We start from the raw sequence: 16,352 nt of genomic DNA, 5'->3' as shown, positions 1-16,352 counted from the left end.
GCTTGCAGTAATTCAGAGGAGCTACTAATCAACCGATAATCAAGTGCTATTTACCTTGAATACGATAAGCAGTGAATACTCCTAGGTTAATCAATTCTAAACCAATCAGGTCTTTTTTAGACTCACTGAAAATTCCAATTTGACTTTAAGAGGAAAGAATATTTAAAATGGTGTGGACCAAAATCAGAAAAAAATACAGAAAGCTCTTTTTCATGACTGGATATAAACATTAGTGAGGTATTTTTTTGGTTGGTTCCATATAATGTTGATCTTTAAGTTAAGTAGCTACGTTTCTGTTCTTGTGCTCTCCATCTGAAGGCAAGCCCAACCTGTATCATTTGGATCTCCTGGAGAGTTAGAGTCTTATCGGACAGATCTGGGCCCCCAGGTGACAATATATGCCCAGAACATTCAGATACTGACAAAGCATAACACAATGTAAAGGTGGGCCAGGAAAAGGTATTTCCATATAAATGGATACTTTCCACTCCCAAAGCTAATCTCCAGCATTTTATCCTTTACCTAGAAACCACATTTGAGGTTTCTAATGCAAGGCTTTGGTTTCTGTAACATTTTCTTAATTGCTGTATACTGTAAAAAATTAATGAATGAAACCCTCAATTAAATAGAGTTGGGAGACCAGAAGGGGGAGCTCTCAAGCCCTGCAAGGAGAGCAGAGCCCAATGGCAAGAAGAAAGACTCCTTTCCTGGCAAGGACTCAGCCAATGAAAAGCCATGGACTCTTTGTTTATCACAGCCCTCCCAACTTTCTTTTCCCTCTAAAGAAGTGCTCTCTTTCCTTTGCTAAATTGCAATTCTCTGTTGGTCCTGAATAAACCATCTTTGCTGGAGAAATATTTGGCAGTCTATTTGTTTGAGGTCAAGAATACTGACAAAGTCCCTAGTTTATTATTTCAGGAAATGAAGCAATCTGTCAATCTATCTGTCTATCTATCTATCTGGGCGCCGAAATCTCTGGCTGTCCTTTTGATGTTTTTCCTTTTTTGCATTTTCTTTCCAAAATTTTATGAAAATTTTCAAACATACAGACAAATTGAAAGATTTTTATAGTGAACACCCATATCCCCACTCCTAGATTCTACATTTAACGTTTTCTTATACTGATTTTTCACACATCTATCTATCCTTCTCACCCATCCATTAATCCACCTTATTTATAATACATTTCAAAATAACATATTAACCTTTTGATTTTTATTTTTCCTGGTAATTTAATGTTGGCTTTAATAAAACTGAATTAACCCGATCAACAATAAAAAGTTAGCACATTAAGTAGTCCAAATCAAATAAAGTAAAATATAACTAGCCTTTCTTTTGTTTTTAATTTAAAAAAACCTTATTTATTTATTTTTGCCTGCGTTAGGTCTTCGTTGCTGTGCGCGGGCTTTCTCCAGTTGCATTGAGTGGGGGCTACTCTTCATTGTGGTGGCTTCTCTTTGTTGCAGAGCACAGGCTCTAGGCGCGTGGGCTTCAGTGGTTGTGGCACGTGGGCTCAGTAGTTGTGGCTTGCGGGCTCTAGAGCGCAGGCTCAGTAGTTGTGGCGCATAGGCTTAGTTGCTCCGCGGCATGTGGGATCCTCCCGGACCAGGGCTCGAACCTGTGTCCCGTGCATTAGCAGGCGGATTCTTAACCACGGCGCCACCAGGGAAGTCCATAATTAGCCTTTATTTATAAAACTATTTAAAGAATGTATTAGTGTCCACTAATTCTAAGATATTTTCCAACAACAAAACAAAAACGAAAAAATGAGAACAAAAGAGAGGAGTCTGGTGATTTTTCTTTTGAGCATACATCTGTGCCACCATGTCTATTTATCTAATAGATATAGGATATCTAATATCTATAGGATATTTTGTTGAAAATGGCCAAATTTTATCCACAATTGGGCAGAATTTTTTTTTAATTTATTTTATCTACATGTATCCCGTACCATTCAGAGAACAGAGAGGATAACTCTGTCTATGGAATTCCGAATTCTTACACATTTTATTATTTGGTATATGGTTGTAGTCCTACAAACCACTGTCCATAGGGTTTTGATTTTCACAGCCTTGCAATTCCTCTCCTGACCTTGATGTCTCTCTCCAGAGACCTATCCTATTTTCACCCAAGCCGGCTAAGCTATTTCTTCCTTTGACTCTGTTGGATTTTTTGTTTTCTCACCATTGGTATTACATGATGCTTTGCTTCTTCTCACTAAATGTGCCAGTGTAAAACCTAGGGTATGTGTCGATATGGAGGATGCAGATTGGAGATCTCTTGGAGAGTGTGGACTCTTTTATCATCATTATAACCTGTGCCACTCTGCATAACATGCATGTCATTATAAGGTATTACGATTATGATATACAGGTACTCAATAAATGCTTTTTCAGTTGAACTCTGTAGTGTGTTTCTTGATTCCTTGGTCACGCTGATGTTCAAAGAAAAAAGGCACAAGATAGTTTTATACATCTTAGCATTCAATTGTTGCTTTTAAATTCTGTTTTCAAAGGTTATTGATTGCACTAATTCCAAAGCTTTGCTTTGTGTGTGTGTGTGTGTGTGTGTGTGTGTGTGTGTGTGTGTGTGTGTTGGAACTAGTACAATTTTCTCAGTCTGACGTTTCAGAAGAGTCTCCAACTCAGGGTAGCAACAAATAGTGAAAATTGAACAGCCTTAATAACCTAAAAGAACAGTGCTGTTCAAGTTAAATATGGCTCTCTCGGTACTTTGGGAAATGATATCCTTCTTGGTCAAATAAAGGGCATTTTAAGAAGAAGAAAACCGAGCGGAGGAGCAAAGTTGAAGCTTTTACGTTCACAGACCATATTTTTCGACACAACTGCATGCTTGAATTGAAATAAAAAATCACCACTTCAAACTGAAGACTTTTAGAAGTAAGCCTCTGAAAAGAAGGTTGTTTTAAATGCCAATTGTATGAAGGGCTGGTTCTATTTTTAAATGTTTAATAGTGTTTAATAATTGTGCCACAGCTACTCTTAAAAAATCTTTTAATATTGAAATCAATATAGACTCATAAGAAGCGGCAAAACCAGTGGAGTCCTGGGTACCCTTCACTCACCTTCCCTCAATGGAAACATCTCATATAGCTGTAGGACAATATCAAAATGAGGAAATTAAGGTTGATACATTGCTGCCAGTGAGTTTATAGACCTATTCAGTTTTCATGATTTTTTCAACCTGCATTCATGTGTGTGTGTGTGTGTGTGTGTGTGTGTAGACACTTCTATGCAATTTAATCCTATGAATAGATTTGTGTAACCACACCACAATCGACTTACAGAACTTTTCCATCACCACAGAAGAACTCTCTTGTGTTTCCTCCACCCCACCCCCTGTCCCTATCACCAGGCAAACACTAACCTATCTGTCATCTCTATAATCTTATCATTTTAGGAATCATATATCAATACTTTGTATGTGGGCTGGCCAAAACGTTTGTTCGGGTTTTTCCATACCATCTTACGGAAAAACCCAAATGAACTTTTTGGCCAACCCGATAACATATTGAGCTTCATTTTTTTTAAACTGAGCATAATACCTTGGAGGTCCATTCAAGTTGTTGCATGTATTCACTCCTTTTTATTGCTGAGTAGTATTCTATTGTTTGGATGTACCAAATTTGTTGAGCTCTTCACTCACTGAAGGATACTTGGGTTGTTTCCAGTACTTTGCTATTAGGAATAAAGTCGCTATGAGCATTCATGTACAGTTTTTTGGCACAAACATAAGTTTTCATTTATCTGGGATAAATGCCCGAAAGCACAATTGATGGATCAGATGGTGAGTGTGTTTAGTTTGTAAAAAAACTGCCAAATTATTTTCTAGATCAGTGCGGCATGTTCTACATTTCCACCAGCAATACGCGAGAGACCCAGTTTTCCTCACATCCATGCCAGTATTTGGTATTATTACTGTTTTTTGTTTTAGTCATTCTAATGGGTGTATTATCTATGTTTAAATTTGTGGTGAGTTTCCTCTGAGTAATTTCCATACTAGGATTTTAATTTCAACAGGCTCTCATACGCATCAGATACAAAACCATTCACCAGCTGGTCTCTAGAAAATATGCAACATTAAAACAACAACAACAATAATTCTGAAACAATAGATACAACTATATATTTGGCAAAACCAAAGTAAAGAAAGGAGTTCTAAAAACTCATATTTAAGGACTTCTCTGGTGGTCCAATGGTTGAGAATCCGCCTTCCAATGCAGGGGACATGGGTTAGATCTCTGGTCAGGGAACTAAGATCCCACATGCCGTGGGGCAACTAAGCCTGCGCACTGCGACTAGTGAGCCCACATGCTCTGGAGCCGGAGCACTACAACTAGGGAGCCTGTGTGCCACAACTACTGACCCCACATGCTCTGGAGCCTGCATGCCACAACTACTGAGCCCACATACTCTGGAGCCCACGTGCCACAACTAGAGAGCCCGTGTGGTGCAACCACTGAGCCCGTGTGCTCTAGAGACCATGCCACAACTAGAGAGAAGCCCACACGCCGCAACTAGAGAAGCCCATGCGCTGCAACAAAAGATCCCACATGCCACAACTAGGACCCAATGCAGCCAAGTAAATAAATAAATAAATATTGTAAACTCTTATTTAAAATTTAGGATAGAATAAGATCTCAAAAATACAATGCCACGAATTTGTAAATTTTGTGAACTATTAGAAAAAATTTCCTACTGAAGAAAACTGTGCTCATTTAGCAACAATAAAGACTACAATACAGCTACAGAAACCAAATGTTGAGTTTTTTTAGTTGGTAATGTGGATTTTTGATATTTTTGAAAAATGTAGCTGTAGCTTCCTAGATATTCAATGTAGACTGGGAAATAAACTTAGGTAAAAGAGTAAATTATAATGTTTATGAAAGTGGGGCCTACTTGGCACAAATAAAACAACGTTTTTAAGTGAAGAAAAAAAAGATGATGACAACATTCCTTTTTGTACTTATTTGTGTTTTCACATAACTTTTACATGTTGTCCTTCACCACTAATAATACTTTGTCAAGAATTTACAATATTAGAGGGAAAAAAGAAAATAGTCAATGGTTCTTACTCCATTATCCCACTCCGGGAAAGATAGACAGAAGTTTGTGAGTCAACCAAGTAATATTTCAATATGAAATCTTTGCATCATGGGTTTAGTCCTTCTGTTAACTTCTTTTGATGCTGTGTCTGTATAATGAATGACTTATAGTTGACTAGTTTCGAGGAATAATAATAAAACTTGAGGAGCAACAATACAATTTATAACAAGAGTTCCTTGTAAAATTAACTGAAAAATAAATTAAATAACATAAAAATAATTGAGCTCTTAGTTTGTGGGTTTTTTGTTGTTTGTGTTTCTTTTTTAAAAGGTAAAAAAAGCAAGATGCATTGAAACATGGCAAGGAATACAAAAAGAGTCCTTAATAAATCTGTATTGGGAGGTAGGACTAAGACTTATCTACCTGGCTAACCATGTGTGTCAGGATGTTATAGCAAGTAATTCTTATGTTTTCGAAATGCAATTTGAGGCATAGCGTATCCTTAGCCATATAATAGCAATTCATTTCAGGTCTTTAATATATTTAAGATTTCTGTACCTGGACCAACATTTCATGCTTTGGTGCTCACATTAACAATTCCTAATAGTAGCCAATGTAAAATAAGATTGTCGCTTCAAGTAGTTTTAAAAAGCAAAAAACCATGGGAAAGTTATAAATCTTTACTTATATACAATGAACAAATACCTAGCAAGTGCTTGTTTCTATGGAAATCATATAGTCAAAATAATCAAATAAACGTATCTGTCAGAAGACAGATGTGTCTCCAAAGACAAACAAGTTAATGTAAATGACTTATTTAACTAGAATAAATTCAAAATGTGCTTTTCAGCAACAGTAGATGCCATCCTCCACAGTTTCTAATCTGTAGTCATATTAAATGATAAGATGTTTCTACTCATCAACCTAATGTATCATGAGATTCTGAAGTGTCTTCTGAAGTCCTCAAGAATGATTAAATTACATTAAAAGTAGCTTTCCTGTTAAGTACTTTTTAATTATAATCCTTTAACAATTAGCAACCTATAAATTGGCTTTGTAGTAAGTTCATGAGAACGTAAATCTGTTTCTTCTTTATTCACTCATGCAACTTGCATTAATCCAACATTTATGGGGATGAATAAGGAGACCTTCTACCAGTGTTGGGATGTTCAGAATACATTCACTTCCAAATCAATTCAGGGAAAAAATTATTTGTCTTCGGGAAGTGCAGTGTAAAGGGAGCCCCAAAAAAGGGCATTTGGCTCAAAATTGGGAGGTAAGGATAAAGACAGGGATGGCTTCTGAAGAAAGTCAAGTAACAGATGTCTGCAAGATAAGCATGGGAGATGGGTGACATCACAGAAATGGTGGAGTAGGAAACTTCAAAAATCAGTCCTTTCACTGAAGTAACCATGAAACTAGTAAAACCTGACAGGATCAACTTTATTGGAACTCTGGAGTCTAATTAAAAAAAACAAACAGCAACTAGGAGGGTGCTTAATAATAAACTAATGAGATGGCTAAACATCACTTAAAGCGCATTGCTAAATCTCAAGGCTCAGGAAATTTAAAAAGACTGCAGTCATATAAAGTATCCCCTCTGATCACAGCAGAATAAAGCTGGAAATCAACGTAAGAAGGAAAACTGGAAAATTCACGAATATGTGGAAATTAAGCCACACACACCTATACAACCAAGAGGTTAAAGAAGAAATCACTAGGGAAATTAGAAAATAATTAGCTAAATAGAAATGAAAACACAACATGCAAAAAATTATAGCCACAAATGCCTACATTAAAAGAGAATATCTCAAATTAATAACCTAATGTGATAACTTAAGGAGCTAGAAAAATAAGAGCAGACTAAAACCAAAGTTAGCAAAAGGAAGGAAATAATAAAGATTAGAGTGGAGATAAACAAAATGTTGGTTTCAGTTTACTCTTTTTTTTTCCTAGTTCCTTAAGGTATAACATTAGGTTATTCTTTTCTTTTATTATTTATTTATGTATTTTCTACAGCAGGTTCTCATTAGTTGTCCATTTTATACGTATTAGTGTATACATGTCAATCCCAATCTCCCAATTCATCACACCACCACCACCCCCATCCCAACCATTTTCCTCCCTTAGTGTCCATATGTTTGTTCTCTACATCTGTGTCTCAATTTCTGCCCTGCAAACTGCTTCACCTGTACCATTTTTCTAGGTTCCACGTGTATGCATTAATATACAATATTTGTTTTTCTCTTTCTGACTTACTTCAATCTGTATGACAGTCTCTAGATCCATCCACGTCTCTACAAATGACCGAATTTTGTTCCTTTTTATGGCAGAGTAATATTCCACTGTATATATGTACCACATCTTCTTTAACCATTCATCTGTCAATGGGCATTTAGGTTGCTTCCATGTCCTGGCTATTGTAAATAGAGCTGCAATGAACATTGGGGTGCATGTGTCTTTTTGAATTATGGTTTTCTCTGGGTATATGCCCAGTAGTGGGATTGCTGGATCATATGGTAATTCTATTTTTAGTTTTTTAAGGAACCTCCATACTGTTCTCCATAGTGGCTGTATCAATTGACATTCCCACCAACAGTGCAAGAGGGTTCCCTTTTCTCCACACCCTCTCCAGCATTTGTTGTTTGTAGATTTTCTGATGATGCCCATTCTAATTGGTGTGAGATGGTATCTCATTGTAGTTTTGATTTGCATCTCTCTAATAATTAGTGATGTTGAGCAGCTTTTCATGTGCTTCTTGGCCATCTGTATGTCTTCTTTGGAAAAGTGTCTATTTAGGTCTTCTGGCCATTTTTGGATTGGGTTGTTTGTTTTATTAATATTGAGCTGCATGAGCTGTTTATATATTTTGGAGATTAATCCCTTGTCCACTGATTCATTTGCAAATATTTTCTCCCAATCTGAGGGTTGCCTTTTTGTCTTGTTTGTAGTTTAGTTTGCTGTGCAAAAGCTTTGAAGTTTCATTAGGTTCCATTTGTTTATTTTTGTTTTTATTTGCATTATTCTAGCAGGTGGATCAGAAAAGATCTTGCTGTGATTTATGTCAAAGAGTGTTCTTCCTATGTTTTCCTCTAAGAGTTTTATAGTGTCCAGTCTTACATTTAGGTCTCTAATCCATTTTGACTTTATTTTTGTGTATGGTGTTAGGGAGTGCTCTAATTTCATTCTTTTACATGTAGCTGTCCAGTTTTCCCAGCACCATTTATTGAAGAGACTGCCTTTTATCCATTGTATATCCTTGCCTCCTTTGTCATAGATTAGTTGACCATAGGTGCGTGGGTTTAGCTCTGGGCTCTCTATCCTGTTCCATTGATTTATATTTCTGTTTTTGTGCCAGTACCATATTGTCTTGATTACTGTAGTTTGTAGTGTAGTCTGAAGTCTGGGAGTCTGATTCCTCCAGCTCTGTTTTTTCCCCTAGAGACCACTTTGGCTATTCAGGGTCTTTTTTGTCTCCATACAAATTTTAAGATTTTTTTGTTCTAGTTCTGTAAAAACTGCCATTGGTAATTTGATAGGGATTGCATTGAATCTGTAGATTGATTTGGGTAGTATAGTCATTTTCACAATATTGATTCTTCCAATCCAAAAACATGGTATATCTCTTCATCTGTTTGTATCATCTTTAATTTCTTTCATCAGTGTCTTATAGTTTTCTGCATACAGGTCTTTTTTCTCCCTAGGTAGGTTTATTCCTAGGCATTTTATTATTTTTGTTGCAATGGTAAATGGGAGTATTTCCTTAATTTCTTTTTCAGATTTTTCATCATTAGTGTATAGGAATGCCAAAGATTTCTGTGCATTAATTTTGTATCCTGCAACTTTACCAAATTCATTGATTAGCTCTAGTAGTTTTCTGGTACCGTCTTTAGGATTTTCTATGTATAGTATCCTGTCATCTGCAAATAGTGACAGTTTTACTTCTTCTTTTCCAATTTGTATTCCTTTTTTTTTTCTTTTTCTTCTCTGATTACCGTGGCTAGGACTTCCAAAACTATGTTGAATAATAGTGGTGAGAGTGGACATCCTTGTCTTGTTACTGATCTTAGAGGAAATGCATTCAGTTTTTCACCACTGAGAATGATGTTTGCTGTGGGTTTGTCATATATGGCCTTTATTATGTTGAGGTAGGTTCCCTCTGTGCCCACTTTCTGGAGAATTTTTATCATAAATGGGTGTTGAATTTTGTCAAAAGCTTTTTCTGCATCTATTGAGATGACCATATGGTTTTTCTGCTTCAATTTGTTAATACGGTGTATCACATTGATTGATTTGCGTGTATTGAAGAATCCTTGCATCCCTGGGATAAATCCCACTTGATCGTGGTGTATGATCCTTTTAATGTGTTGTTGGATTCTGTTTGCTAGTATTTTGTTGAGGATTTTTGCATCTATATTCATCAGTGATATTGGTCTGTAATTTTCGTTTTTTGTAGTATCTTTGTCTGGTTTTGGTATCAGCGTGATGGTGGCCTCATAGAATGAGTTGGGAGTGTGCCTTCCTCTGCATTTTTTTGGAAGAGTTTGAGAAGGATGGGTGTTAGCTCTTCTCTAAATGTTTGATAGAATTCACCTGTGAAGCCATCTGGTCCTGGACTTCTGTTTGTTGTAAGATTTTTAATCACAGTTTCAATTTCATTACTTGTGATTGGTCTGTTCATATTTTCTATTTCTTCCTGGTTCAGTCTTGGAAGGTTATACCGTTCTAAGAATTTGTCCATTTCTTCCAGGTTGTCCATTTTATTGGCATGGAGTTGCCTGTAGTAGTCTCTTAGGATGCTTTGTATTTCTGCAGTGTCTGTTGTAACTTCTCAGTTTTCATTTCTAATTTTATTGATTTGAGTACTCTCCCTCTTTTTCTTGATGAGTCTGGTTAATGGTTTATCAATTTTGTTTTTCTCAAAAAACCCACGTTTAGTTTTATTGATCTTTGCTATTGTTTTCTTTGTTTCTATTTCATTTATTTCTGTTCTGATCTTTATGATTTCTTTCCTTATACTAACATTGGGTTTTGTTTGTTTTTCTGTCTCTAGTTCCTTTAGGTATAAGGTTAGATTGTTTATTTGAGATGTTTGTTGTTTCTTGAGGTAGGACTGTATTGCTATAAACTTCCCTCTTAGAACTGCTTTTGCTGCATCCCATAGGTTTTGGATTGTCATTGTCATTTGTCTCTAGGTTTTTTTTGATTTCCTCTTTGATTTCTTCAGTGATCTCTTGGTTATTTAGTAATGTATTGTTTAGCCTCCATGTGTTTGTGTTTTTTACTTTTTTTTCGCCTGTAACTGATTTCTAATCTCAGAGCGTTGTGGTCAGAAAAGTTGTTTGATATGATTTCAATTTTCTTAAATTTACTGAGGCTTGATTTGTGACCCAAGATGTGATCTATCCTGGAGAATGTTCTGTGCGCACTTGAGAAGGAAGTGTAATCTGCTGTTTTTGGATGGAATGTCCTATAAATATCAATTAAATCTATCTGGTCTATTGTGTCATTTAAAGCTTGTGTTTCCTTATTAATTTTCTGTTTGGATGATCTGTTCATTGGTGTTAGTGAGGTGTTAAAGTCCCCCACTATTATTGTGTTAATGTTGATTTCCTCTTTTATAGTTGTTAGCAGTTGCCTTATGTATCGAGGTGCTCCTATGTTGGATGCATATATATTTATAATTGTTATATCTTCTTCTTGGATTGATCCCTTGATCATTATGTAGTGTCCTTCCTTGTCTCTTGTAACAGTCTTAATTTTAAAGTCTATTTTGTCTGATATGATAATTGCTAGTCCAGCTTTCTTTTGATTTCCATTTGTATGGAATATCTTTTTCCATCCCCTCACTTTCAGTCTGTATGTGTCCCTAGGTCTGAAGTGGGTCTCCTGTAGACGGCATATATATGGGTCTTGTTTCTGTATCCATTCAGCGAGCCTGTGTCTTTCGGCTGGAGTGTTTAATGCATTCAGTTTAAGGTAATTATCAATATATATGTTACTATTACCATTTTCTTAATTGTTTTGGGTTTGTTTTTGTGGGTCCTTTTCTACTCTTGTGTTTCCCACTTAGAGAAGTTCCTTTAGCATCTGTTGTAGAGCTGGTTTGGTGGTGCTGAATTCTCTTAGCTTTTGCCTGTCTGTAAAGCTTTTGATTTCTCCATCGAGTCTGAATGAGATCCTTGCTCGGTAGAGTAATCTTGGTTGTAGGTTCTTCCTTTTCATCACTTTAAATATATCATGCTACTCCCTTCTGGCTTGTAGAGTTTCTGCCAAGAAATCATCTGGTAACCTTATGGGAGTCCCCTTGTATGTTATTTGTCATTTTTCCCTTGCTGCTTTGAATAATTTTTCTTTGTCTTTAATTTTTGCCAGTATGATTACTATGTGTGTTGGCATGTTTCTCCTTGGGTTTATCCTGTATGGGACTCTCTGCGCCTCCTGGACTTGGGTGGCTATTTCCTTTCCATGTTAAGGAAGTTTTCAACTATAATCTCCTCAAATATTTTCTCGGGTCCTTTCTCTCTCTCTTCTCCTTCTGGGACCCCTATAATGCGAATGTTGTTGCATTTAATGTTGTCCCAGAGGTCTCTTAGGCTGTCTACATTTCTTTTCATTCTTTTTTCTTTATTCTGTTCTGCAGCAGTGAATTCCACCATTCTGTCTTTCAGAGCACTTATCCGTTCTTCTGCCTCAGTTATTCTGCTGTTGATTCCTTCTAGTGTATTTTTCATTTCAGTTATTACATTGTTCATCTCTGTTTGTTTGTTCTTTAACTCTTCTAGGTCTTTGTTAAACATTTCTTGCATCTTCTCGATCTTTGCCTCCATTCTTTTTCTGTGTCCTAGATCATCTTCACTATCATTATTCTGAATTCTTTTTATGGAAGCTTGCCTATCTCCACTTCATTTAGTTGTTTTTCTGGGGTCTTATCTTGTTCCTTCATCTGGTACATAGCCCTCTGCCTTTTCATCTCGTTTATCTTCCTGTGAATGTGGTTTTAGTTCCACAGGCTGCAGGATTGTAGTTCTTCTTGCTTCTGCTCTCTGCCCTCTGTGTTCTTCCACTTTCTCTTTTCTGGAACAACTTATAGATAAGAGGGTTGATCTGTCTTTTTTAAAGGCAGGCAGAACTCATCTGTGAGCTTCCAGGACCTGCTAGTGTTGGATGGTCTCCTGCAGAGGCAGGGGGTGGCTGTGGCTCACCACAGGACACTGGCAGCAAAAGTTCTGGGAAGTACTCCTTGGCATGAGCCCTCCCAGAGTCCACCAGTAGCCTCACCAAAGAGCCTGTACATTAGGTTATTGATTAGAGATCTTTCTTCTCCCAGAAGTGGGGAGAGAGGCATGGGATAGTCTCTCCCTCTGAGCCTCTAGAAAGAATAAATTCTGCTGACACCTTAGCCTCAAATTTCTAGCTTACTGAACTGTGAAAGAATAAAATTCTGTTGTTTTAAATCACTAAAATTTGTGGTACTATGTTATGGTAGCCCTAGGAAACTAATTCATACACCAACAAATTAAATAACCTTGATGAAATGGACAAACTCCTAGAAACACACAACCTACAAAGACTGAATCATGAAAACAAGAAATATGACTAGACCTAAAACAAGTAAAGGGATTGAATTGGTAATCAAAAGACTCCCAACAGGGCTTCCCTGGTGGTGCAGTGGTTGAGAGTCCGCCTGCTGATGCAGGGGACACGAGTTCGTGCCCCGGTCTGGGAAGATCCCACGTGCCGCGGAGCGGCTGGGCCCGTGAGCCATGGCCGCTGAGCCTGCGCGTCCGGAGCCTGTGCTCCGCAACGGGAGAGGCCACAACAGTGAGAGGCCCGCGTACCGCAAAAAAAAAGAGAAAAAAAAGAAAAGACTCCCAACAAAGAAAAACCCTGAAACAGATGCCTTCACTGGTGAATTCTACCAAAAATTAAGGAAAAATTAGTAAAAATCCTTCTTAAACTCTTCCCAAAAATAGAAGGTGAGGGAGTATTTCCTAACTCATTCTAAGAGACTAGCATTACCTGATACCAAAGTCAGACAAAGACATAATAAGGAAAGAAAAGTATAGACCAATACCCCTTTTAAATGTAAAGTAAAAATTCTCAACAAAATACCAGCAAACTGAATCCATGTTAAAACGATTATAAACCATGACCAAGTGGAATTTATCCCAGTAATGCAAGGGAAGTTATCATAAGAGAATCAATCAATATAATACACCATATTCATAGAACAGAAGAAAACTCACACACCATTATCTCAACTGATGCAGAAGAAGCCTTTGACAAAATTCACCACTCTTTCATGATACATACTTACAGAAAAGTAGGAACAGAAGGCAACTTCCTAAATGTGATAAAGGGAATTTATGAAAATCCACATTTGACATCATACTTGATGGTGAAAGATTGAAAGATTTCTCCCTAAGATGAGGAATAAGACAAGGAGGCCTGCTTTCACCTCTGCTGTTCAAGATTGTATTAAAAATTCTAGCTAGAGTCACTAGGCAGACAAAGAAGTAAAAGTTATCCAAATTGAAAAGGAAGAATTAAAACTATCTTTATTCACAGGTGACACGATCATACATATAGGAAATCCCAAATAACTCACAAGGAACTACTAGAGCTAATAAATGAATTCAGCAAAGTTATAGGGTACAAGATCAACACAGAAACATCCACTGAGTTTGTATACACTAGCAATGAACAATCTAAAAAGGAAATCAAGAAAATTCCATTTATAACACTATTCAAAGAATAAAATACCTAGGTATAAATTTAACCAAGGAAGTGACAGCATTTTACATTGAAAACTATAAAACATTGCTGAAAGAAATTAAAGAAGACCTAAACACATGGAAAGATATCCTGTGTTCATGTACTGGAAGACAATATTGTTAATATAGCAATACTACTCAAAGTAATTTAGATTCACTGCAAACCTTATCAAAATTCCAACAGTTTTTCCTGGTAAAAATGGAAAAGCTGATCCTCAGATTCTTAGAGAAACGCAAGCGACCCACATAGCCAAAATAATCTTGAAAAAGAAGGAACAGATTTGTAGCACTTACACTTCCTGATTTCAAAACTTACCACAACTTACTACAGAGTTAAAGTAATCAAAACATCGTGGTACTCTTCAGCAACCCCACTCCTGGGTATTTACTCAAAAGAATTGAAAACAGGTTCTGGAAGAGGTATTTGCACTCCATGTTTATCGCAGCATTATTACCGTAACCAAGAGGTGGAAACAACCTAAACGTTCATGGACTGATGAATAAATAAAGAAAATGCAGTGTATACACGCAATGGAATATTACTCAGCCTGAAAAAAGAGAAGGAAATCCTGCAGTATGCAACAACACAGATGATCCTTGAGAACATTATGCTGTGTGAAGTAAGCCCGTCACAGAAGGACAAGTACTACTTGATTGCACTTATGTGAGGTATCTAAAATAGTCAAAGTCATAGCAGCAGAAAGCAGAACAGTAGCCATGGGGGTTCTGCTGGGGAGACGGAAATGAGGGGTTGTCGTTCAATGGATATAGTGTTTCAATCATGCAAGATGAAAAAGTTCTACAGATCTGCTGTATAACAATGGCATGCAGTTAACAATGCTGTATTGAACATTTAAAAATTTAAGAGGGTAGATTTCGTGTGTTTTCTGTGTTTTCTTCACAATAATAAATAATAATAAAGACAACACCTTGATACTGGCATAAGGATAGACCTATAGATCACTGAAATCGAGTTGAAAGACCAGAAATAAACACTTATATTCAGGGCCAATTGATTTTCACAAGGGTGGGAAAATCATTCAACGGGGCAAGAACAGTCTCTTCAACAAATTGGGACAACTGGATATCCTGATACAAAACAATGAGGTTGGACCTTAACCTCATACCATGCACAGAAATTTCTCAAAATGGATCCCGTGGCCTAAATATGAGCAAAAATCTATAAACTCTTGGAAGAAAACACATGGGATAAATCTTCATGACCGTGGATTTGGCAACAGACTCTTAGATATGACACCAAAAGAAAACAGTAAACTGGAATTCATTAAAATGATGCTTTTGTTCATCAAAGGACATCATCAAGAAAGTGAAAAGACAACCTACAAATGGGAGAAAATATTTGCAAATCATATATCTGTATCCAGAAAAAAAAAATATATATATATACAGAACTCTTATAACTCAGTAAGAAGAAGACAAACAACTCAATTAAAAATTTGGCAAAAAAAATTGGCAAGGGACTTGAATAGATGTTTCTCCAAAGAAGACATGCAAATGGCTAACAAGTTCATGAAAAGATGTTCAACATCATTCATCACTAACTAATGAACTCAAATCAAAATGAGGTATCACTCACACCTGTAGGATGACTATAATAAAAAAGACAGACAATAACAAGTGATACGGATGTGGAGAAACTGGAATCCTTAAATACATTATAGCTGATAGGAATGTACAATGACAGCCACTTTGGAAACACAGAACTACCATATGAATCAGCAATTCTATTCCTGGTTATATACTCAAGAGAAATGAAAATATATACCACATAAAAGTTTGTATATAAATGTTTATATTGACAGAAGCATCATTCACAATAGGCAAAACCTGGAAGCAATCCAAATGTCCATCAATTGATGGATGGATACACTAAACATAGTATATCCATACAAAGAAATGTTGTTCATCAATTAAAAGCAATGAAATTCTGATGCATGCTGCATCGTGGATGAACTCTGAAACAACATTATGCTACACGACAGAAGACCTTGTATTGTATGATTCCATTTATATATATAATGCCCCAAATAGGCAAAACCGTAGAGACAGAAAGTAGGTTAATGGTTGTCAGAGGCTGGGGTGAGAGAGTGGGAGAAGCAGTGGTGAAGGATGGAGAGTGACTGCTAATAGGTACACATTTTTTTTTTTAAAGATTATTATTTATTTCTTTTTCTTTTTCTTTTTTTTTGAGTATAATTGCTTTACAGTGTTGTGTTAGTTTCTGCAGCACAGCAAAGTGAATCAGCCATATGCATACACACATCCCCTCCCTCTTGGAATCCCTCCCCTGACATCCCACCCAACTAGGCCATCACAGAGCACCAAGCTGAGCTCCCTGTGCTACACAGCAGGTTCCCACTGGCTATCTATTTTACACATGGTAGTGTATTTATGTCAAACCTAATCTCCCAATTCATCCTACACTCCCCTTGCCCACCGTGTCCACATGTCCATTCTCTCCATCTGCCTTTCTATTCCTGCCCAAATT

At 36.7% G+C, this 16,352-nt stretch overlaps 1 protein-coding gene across 1 annotated transcript in view; it reads right to left on the bottom strand.

Annotated features, from left to right (window-relative positions):
• The window catches only part of GPC6 (glypican 6), a 1,076,096-nt gene that overhangs the window by 336,472 nt on the left and 723,272 nt on the right, over positions 1–16,352 (bottom strand). The gene's annotated exons all lie outside the window — the stretch shown is intronic.

The sequence above is a fragment of the Delphinus delphis genome, chromosome 18 (genome assembly GCF_949987515.2).
Source record: "Delphinus delphis chromosome 18, mDelDel1.2, whole genome shotgun sequence".
In the NCBI taxonomy this organism is placed as follows: domain Eukaryota; kingdom Metazoa; phylum Chordata; class Mammalia; order Artiodactyla; family Delphinidae; genus Delphinus; species Delphinus delphis.
The sequence above is the reverse complement of the archived record's forward strand: the minus strand, read 5'-3'. Positions and strand labels throughout refer to the sequence as shown.